Source organism: Narcine bancroftii, unplaced genomic scaffold, assembly GCF_036971445.1.
Source record: "Narcine bancroftii isolate sNarBan1 unplaced genomic scaffold, sNarBan1.hap1 Scaffold_158, whole genome shotgun sequence".
NCBI classification, from domain to species: Eukaryota; Metazoa; Chordata; class Chondrichthyes; order Torpediniformes; family Narcinidae; genus Narcine; species Narcine bancroftii.
In genome coordinates, this window is record NW_027211893.1 from 1285374 (window position 1) to 1294041 (window position 8668).

The window sequence follows — 8668 nt, forward strand, 5'->3', positions numbered from 1 at the left end:
ATCAGAGACGGGGAATCAGAGGTGGGGAAACATAGGCCGGGAATCAGAAATGGGGAATCAGAGGTGGAGAATCGGAGGCAGTGAATCAGACATGGGGAAGCAGAGGTGGGGAATCAGATGTGATGATTTAGAGATGGGGAATCAGAGGCGGGGTATCAGAGGTGGAGAATCAGAGGTGGGGAAACAGAGGCGGGGAATCAGATATGGGGAATCAGAGGTGCTGAGTCAGGGGCGGGGAATCAGTGGCAGGGAATCAGAGGCCGGGAATCAGAGGCCGGGAATCAGATGCCGGGAATAAGAGGACTGGGAATCAGAGGTGGGGAATCAGAGTCCGGGAATCAGAGGCAGGGAAACAGAGGCGGGGAGTCAGATATGGGGAATCAGAGTTGGCGAATCAAAGGCGGTGAATCAGAGATGGGGAATCAGAGGTGGTGAATCAGAGATGGGGAATGAGAGGCGGGGAATCAGAGTTGGGGAATCAAACTCGGGGAATCAGAGCTGGGGAATCAGATATGGGGAAACAGAGGCGGAGAATCAGAGGCGGGGAATCAGAGGCAGGGATCAGAGGCGGGGAATCAGAACTGGGGAATCAGAGGTGGGGAATCAGAATTGGGGAATCAGAGGTGTGGAATCAGACGCGCGGAATCAGAGGTGGTGAATCAGAGATGGGGAATCAGAGGTGGGGAATCTGAGGCATGGAATCAGACGCGGGGTATCAGAGGCGGGGAATCATAGCTGGCGAATCAGAGGAGGGGAATCAGAGTTGGGGAATCAGAGGCGGGGAATCAGATATGGGGAAACAGAGGCGGGGAATCAGAGGCGGTGAAACAGATGCGGGGAATCAGAGGCGGGGAATCAGATATGGGGATTCAGATGTGGGGAATCAGAATTTGGGAATCAGAGGCAGGGAATCAGAGGCGGGGAATCAGAGGCAGGGAATCAGATGAGGGGAATCAGATATGGGGAAACAGAGGCAGGGAATCAGAGGCGGGGAAACAGAGACGGGGAATCAGAGGCGGGGAATCAGATGCGGGGAATCAGAGGCGGGGAATCAGAGCTGGGGAATCAGAGGCTGGGAATCAGAGTTGGGGAATCAGAGGCGTGGAATTAGATATGGGGAAATAAAGGCGGGGAATCAGAGTCGGGGAAACGGAGGCGGGGAATCAGATATGGGGAATCAGAGGTGGGGAATCAGAGGCAGGGAATCAGATGTGTGGAATCAGAGATGTGGAATCAGAGGCGGGGAATGACATATGGGGAATCAGAGGCGGGGAATCAGAGGTGGGGATACAGAGGCGGGGAATCTGATATGGGGAATCAGAGGTGGCAAATCAAAGGCGGTGAATCACAGATGGGGAATCAAACACGGGGAATCAGAGGCGGGGAATCAGAGTTGGGGAATCAGAGGCGGGGAATCAGATATTGGAAAACAGAGGCGGGGAATCAGAGGCGGGGAAACAGAGGCGGGGAATCAGATATGGGGAATCAGAGGTGGGGAATCAGAGGTTGGGAATCAGAGGCAGGGAATCAGAGGCGGGGAGTCAGAGGCGGGGAATCAGAGGCAGGGAATCAGATGTGCGGAATCAGAGATGGGGAATCAGAGGCAGGGAATCAGAGGCGGGGAATCAGAGGCGGGGAATCAGAGGCCGGGAATCAGAGGCCAGGAATGAGAGGCCGGGAATCAGAGGGCGGGAATCAGAGGCCGGGAATCAGAGGTGGGGAATCAGAGGCCGGGAATTAGAGATGGAGAATAAGAGGCGGGAAATCAGCGGTGGTGAATCAGACGCAGGGATTCAGAGGTTGTAAATCGGAGATGGGGAATCAGAGGCGGGGAATCAGAGGCGCGGAAACAGAGGTGGGGAATCATATATGGGGAATCAGAGGTGGGGAATAAGAGGCCAGGAATCAGAAGCCAGGAATCAGAGGCCGGGAATCAGAGGTGGGGAATCAGAGGCCGGGAATCAGAGATGGGGAATCAGAGGTGGTGAATCAGAGATGGGGAATCAGAGGAAGGGACTCTGAGGCGGGGAATCAGACGCTGGGAATCAGTGGCGGGGAATCAGAGCTCGGGAATCAGAGTCGGGGAATCAGAGATGGCGAATCAGAGGCGGGGAATCAGAGATAGGGAATCAGAGGCGGGGAGTCAGATATGGGGAATTAGAGGTGGGGAATCAGAGGTGGTGAAATGAGAGATGGGGAATCAGAGGCAGGGAATCAGAGGCAGGGTATTAGAATCAGAAGCGGGGTATCAGAGGCCGGGAATCAGAGGCCGGGAATCAGAGGCCGGGAATCAGATATGGGGAAACAGTGGCGGGGATTCAGAGGAGGGGAAACAGAGGCGGGGAATCAGATATGGGGAATCAGAGGTGGGGAATCAGAGGCTGGGAATCAGAGGCGGGGATCAGAGGCGGGGAATCAGAGATAGGGAATCAGAGGCAGGGAATCAGATGTGGGGAATCAGAGATGGGGAATCAGAGGCAGGGAATCGGAATCAGAAGCAGGGAATCAGAGGCGGGGAATCCGATATGGGGAATCAGAGGTGGAGAATCAGAGGCAGTGATACAGAGATGAGTAATCAGAGTTGGGGAATCAGAGGCGTGGAATTAGATATGGGGAAACAGAGGCGGGGAATCAGAGGCGGGGAATCAGAGGCAGGGAATCGGATGTGCGGAATCAGTGATGGGGAATCAGAGGTGGGGAATCCGAGTCCGGGAATCAGATATGGGGAAACAGAGGCGGGGAATCAGAGGCGGGGAAACAGAGGCGGGGAATCAGATATGGGGAATCAGAGGTGGTGAGTCAGGGGCGGGGAATCAGAGGAGGTGAATCAGAGATGGGGAATCAGAGGCGGGGTATCAGAGTTGGGGAATCAAACTCGGGGAATCAGAGCTGGGGAATCAGAGGCGGGGAATCAGAGATGGGGAATCAGAGTCCGGGAATCAGAGATGGGGAATCAGAGGCGCGGAATGAGATATGGGGAATCAGAGGCGGGGTATCAGAGGCGGGGAAACAGAGGCGGGGAGTCAGATATGGGGAATCAGAGTTAGCGAATCAAAGGCGGTGAATCAGAGATTGGGAATCAGAGGAGGTGAATCAGAGATGGGGAATCAGAGGCGGGGTATCAGAGTTGGGGAATCAAACTCGGGGAATCAGAGCTGGGGAATCAGAGGCGGGGAATCAGAGTTGGGGAATCAGAGGCGGGGAATCAGATATGGGGAAACAGAGGCGGAGAATCAGAGGCGGGGAATCAGAGGCAGTGAATCAGAGGCTGGGAATCAGAGCTGGGGAATCAGAGGTGGGGAATCAGAATTGGGGAATCAGAGGCGGGGAATCAGACGCGCGGAATCAGAGGTGGTGAATCAGAGATGGGGAATCAGAGGCGGGGAATCAGAGGCAGGGAATCAGACGCGGGGAATCAGAGGCGGGGAATCTGAGGCGCGGAAACAGAGGTGGGGAATCATATATGGGGTATCAGAGGTGGGGAATCAGAGGTTGGGAATCAGAGGCGGGGATCAGAGGCGGGGAATCAGAGATAGGGAATCAGAGGCGGGGAATCTGATTTGGAGAATCAGAGGCGGGGAATCGGATATGGGGAAACAGAGGCGGGGAATCAGAGGCAGGAAATCAAACACGGGGGATCAGAGGCGGGGAATCAGAGCTGGGGATTCAGAGGCGGGGAATCTGATTTGGGGAATCAGAGGCGGGGAATCGGATATGGGGAAACAGAGGCGGGGAATCAGAGGCAGTGAAACAGAGGTGGGGAATCAGAGGCGGGGAATAAGACGCGCGGAATCAGAGGTGGTGAATCAGAGATGGGGAATCAGAGGCGGGGAATCAGAGGCAGGGAATCAGACGCGGGGAATCAGAAGCGGGGAATCATAGCTGGCGAATCAGAGGAGGGGAATCAGAGTTGGGGAATCAGAGGCGGGGAATCAGATGCGGGGAATCAGAGCCAGGGAATCGGATGTGCGGAATCAGAGATGGGGAATCAGAGGTGGGGAATCAGAGGTTGGGAATCAGAGGCAGGGAATCAGAGGCGGGGAATCAGAGGCAGGGAATCAGATGCGGGGAATCAGAGGCAGGGAATCAGATGCGGGGAATCAGAGGCGGGGAATCAGAGCTGGGGAATCAGAGGCGGGGTATCAGAGTTGGGGAATCCGAGGCGTTGAATCAGATATGGGGATTCAGAGGTGGGAAGTCAGAATTCGGAATCAGAGGCAGGGAATCAGAGGCGGGGAATCAGAGGCAGGGATTCAGATGCGGGGAATCAGGGGCGGGGAATCAGAGCTGTGGAATCAGAGTCAGGGAATCAGAGTTGGGGAATCAGAGGCGTGGAATTAGATATGGGGAAACAGAGGCGGGGAATCAGAGGCGGGGAAACAGAGGCGGGGAATCAGATATGGGGAATTAGAGGTGGGGAATCAGAGGTGGTGAAATGAGAGATGGGGAATCAGAGGCAGGGAATCAGAGGCAGGGTATTAGAATCAGAAGCGGGGTATCAGAGGCCGGGAATCAGAGGCCGGGAATCAGAGGCCGGGAATCAGAGGCGGGGAAACAGAGGCGGGGAGTCAGATATGGGGAATCAGAGTTGGCGAATCAAAGGCGGTGAATCAGAGATTGGGAATCAGAGGAGGTGAATCAGAGATGGGGAATCAGAGGCGGGGTATCAGAGTTGGGGAATCAAACTCGGGGAATCAGAGCTGGGGAATCAGAGGCGGAGAATCAGAGGCGGGGAATCAGAGGCAGTGAATCAGAGGCTGGGAATCAGAGCTGGGGAATCAGAGGTGGGGAATCAGAATTGGGGAATCAGAGGCGGGGAATCAGACGCGCGGAATCAGAGGTGGTGAATCAGAGATGGGGAATCAGAGGCGGGGAATCAGAGGCAGGGAATCAGACGCGGGGAATCAGAGGCGGGGAATCTGAGGCGCGGAAACAGAGGTGGGGAATCATATATGGGGTATCAGAGGTGGGGAATCAGAGGTTGGGAATCAGAGGCGGGGATCAGAGGCGGGGAATCAGAGATAGGGAATCAGAGGCGGGGAATCTGATTTGGAGAATCAGAGGCGGGGAATCGGATATGGGGAAACAGAGGCGGGGAATCAGAGGCAGGAAATCAAACACGGGGGATCAGAGGCGGGGAATCAGAGCTGGGGATTCAGAGGCGGGGAATCTGATTTGGGGAATCAGAGGCGGGGAATCGGATATGGGGAAACAGAGGCGGGGAATCAGAGGCAGTGAAACAGAGGTGGGGAATCAGAGGCGGGGAATAAGACGCGCGGAATCAGAGGTGGTGAATCAGAGATGGGGAATCAGAGGCGGGGAATCAGAGGCAGGGAATCAGACGCGGGGAATCAGAAGCGGGGAATCATAGCTGGCGAATCAGAGGAGGGGAATCAGAGTTGGGGAATCAGAGGCGGGGAATCAGATGCGGGGAATCAGAGCCAGGGAATCGGATGTGCGGAATCAGAGATGGGGAATCAGAGGTGGGGAATCAGAGGTTGGGAATCAGAGGCAGGGAATCAGAGGCGGGGAATCAGAGGCAGGGAATCAGATGCGGGGAATCAGAGGCAGGGAATCAGATGCGGGGAATCAGAGGCGGGGAATCAGAGCTGGGGATTCAGAGGCGGGGTATCAGAGTTGGGGAATCCGAGGCGTTGAATCAGATATGGGGATTCAGAGGTGGGAAGTCAGAATTCGGAATCAGAGGCAGGGAATCAGAGGCGGGGAATCAGAGGCAGGGATTCAGATGCGGGGAATCAGGGGCGGGGAATCAGAGCTGTGGAATCAGAGTCGGGGAATCAGAGTTGGGGAATCAGAGGCGTGGAATTAGATATGGGGAAACAGAGGCGGGGAATCAGAGGCGGGGAAACAGAGGCGGGGAATCAGATATGGGGAATTAGAGGTGGGGAATCAGAGGCAGGGAATCAGATGTGCGGAATCAGAGGCAGGGAATCAAACACGGGGGATCAGAGGCGGGGAATCAGAGCTGGGGATTCAGAGGCGGGGAATCTGATTTGGGGAATCAGAGGCGGGGAATCGGATATGGGGAAACAGAGGCGGGGAATCAGAGGCAGGGAATCAAACACGGGGGATCAGAGGCAGGGAATCAGAGCTGGGGATTCAGAGGCGGGGAATCTGATTTGGGGAATCAGAGGCGGGGAATCGGATATGGGGAAACAGAGGCGGGGAATCAGAGGCAGTGAAACAGAGGCGGGGAATCAGAGGCGGGGAATCAGACGCGCGGAATCAGAGGTGGTGAATCAGAGATGGGGAATCAGAGGTGGGGAATCAGAGGCAGGGAATCAGACGCGGGAAATCAGAAGCGGGGAATCATAGCTGGCGAATCAGAGGAGGGGAATCAGAGTTGGGGAATCAGAGGCGGGGAATCAGATGCGGGGAATCAGAGCCAGGGAATCGGATGTGCGGAATCAGAGATGGGGAATCAGAGGTGGGGAATCAGAGGTTGGGAAACAGAGGCAGGGAATCAGAGGCGGTGAATCAGAGGCAGGGAATCAGATGCGGGGAATCAGAGGCAGGGAATCAGATGCGGGGAATCAGAGGCGGGGAATCAGAGCTGGGGAATCAGAGGCGGGGAATCAGAGTTGGGGAATCCGAGGCGTTGAATCAGATATGGGGATTCAGAGGTGGGAAGTCAAAATTCGGAATCAGAGGCAGGGAATCAGAGGCGGGGAATCAGAGGCAGGGATTCAGATGCGGGGAATCAGAGGCGGGGAATCAGAGCTGTGGAATCAGAGTCGGGGAATCAGAGTTGGGGAATCAGAGGCGTGGAATTAGATATGGGGAAACAGAGGCGGGGAATCAGAGGCGGGGAAACAGAGGCGGGGAATCAGATATGGGGAATTAGAGGTGGGGAATCAGAGGCAGGGAATCAGATGTGCGGAATCAGAGATGGGGAATCAGAGGCAGGGAATCAGATGTGGGGAATCAGAGGCAGGGAATCAAACACGGGGGATCAGAGGCGGGGAATCAGAGCTGGGGATTCAGAGGCGGGGAATCTGATTTGTGGAATCAGAGGCGGGGAATCGGATATGGGGAAACAGAGGCGGGGAATCAGAGGCAGGGAATCAAACACGGGGGATCAGAGGCGGGGAATCAGAGCTGGGGATTCAGAGGCGGGGAATCTGATTTGGGGAATCAGAGGCGGGGAATCGGATATGGGGAAACAGAGGCGGGGAATCAGAGGCAGTGAAACAGAGGCGGGGAATCAGAGGCGGGGAATCAGACGCGCGGAATCAGAGGTGGTGAATCAGAGATGGGGAATCAGAGGCGGGGAATCAGAGGCAGGGAATCAGACGCGGGGAATCAGAAGCGGGGAATCATAGCTGGCGAATCAGAGGAGGGGAATCAGAGTTGGGGAATCAGAGGCGGGGAATCAGATGCGGGGAATCAGAGCCAGGGAATCGGATGTGCGGAATCAGAGATGGGGAATCAGAGGTGGGGAATCAGAGGTTGGGAATCAGAGGCAGGGAATCAGAGGCGGGGAATCAGAGGCAGGGAATCAGATGCGGGGAATCAGAGGCAGGGAATCAGATGCGGGGAATCAGAGGCGGGGAATCAGAGCTGGGGAATCAGAGGCGGGGAATCAGAGTTGGGGAATCCGAGGCGTTGAATCAGATATGGGGATTCAGAGGTGGGAAGTCAGAATTCGGAATCAGAGGCAGGGAATCAGAGGCGGGGAATCAGAGGCAGGGATTCAGATGCGGGGAATCAGAGGCGGGGAATCAGAGCTGTGGAATCAGAGTCGGGGAATCAGAGTTGGGGAATCAGAGGCGTGGAATTAGATATGGGGAAACAGAGGCGGGGAATCAGAGGCGGGGAAACAGAGGCGGGGAATCAGATATGGGGAATTAGAGGTGGGGAATCAGAGGCAGGGAATCAGATGTGCGGAATCAGAGATGGGGAATCAGAGGCGGGGAATGAGATATGGGGAATCAGAGGTGACGAATCAGAGGCGGGGATACAGAGGCGGGGAATCTGATATGGGGAATCAGAGGTGGCAAATCAAAGGCGGTGAATCACAGATGGGGAATCAGACGCGGGGAATCAGAGGCAGGGAATCAAACACGGGGAATCAGAGGCAGGGAATCAGAGCTGGGGAATTAGAGGCGGGGAATCAGAGTTGGGGAATCAGAGGCGGGGAATCATATATGGGGAAACAGAGGCGGGGAATCAGAGGCGGGGAAACAGAGCCGGGGAATCAGATATGGGGAATCAGAGGTGGGGAATCAGAGGTTGGGAATCAGAGTCAGGGAATCAGAGGCCGGGAATCAGAGGTGGGGAATCAGAGGCCGGGGATCAGAGATGGTGAATCAGAGGTGGTGAATCAGAGATGGGGAATCAGAGGAAGGGACTCAGAGGCGGGTAATCAGACGCGGGGAATCAGTGGCGGGGAATCAGAGCTCGTGAATCAGAGTCGGGGAATCAGAGATGGCGAATCAGAGGCGGGGAATCAGAGATAGGGAATCAGAGGCGGGGAATCAGAGGCGGGGAAACAGAGGCGGGGAGTCAGATATGGGGAATCAGAGGTGGGGAATCAGAGGTGGTGAAATGAGAGATGGGGAATCAGAGGCAGGGAATCAGAGGCAGGATATCAGAATCAGAAGCGGGGTATCAAAGGCCGGGAATCAGAGGCCGGGAATCAGAGGCT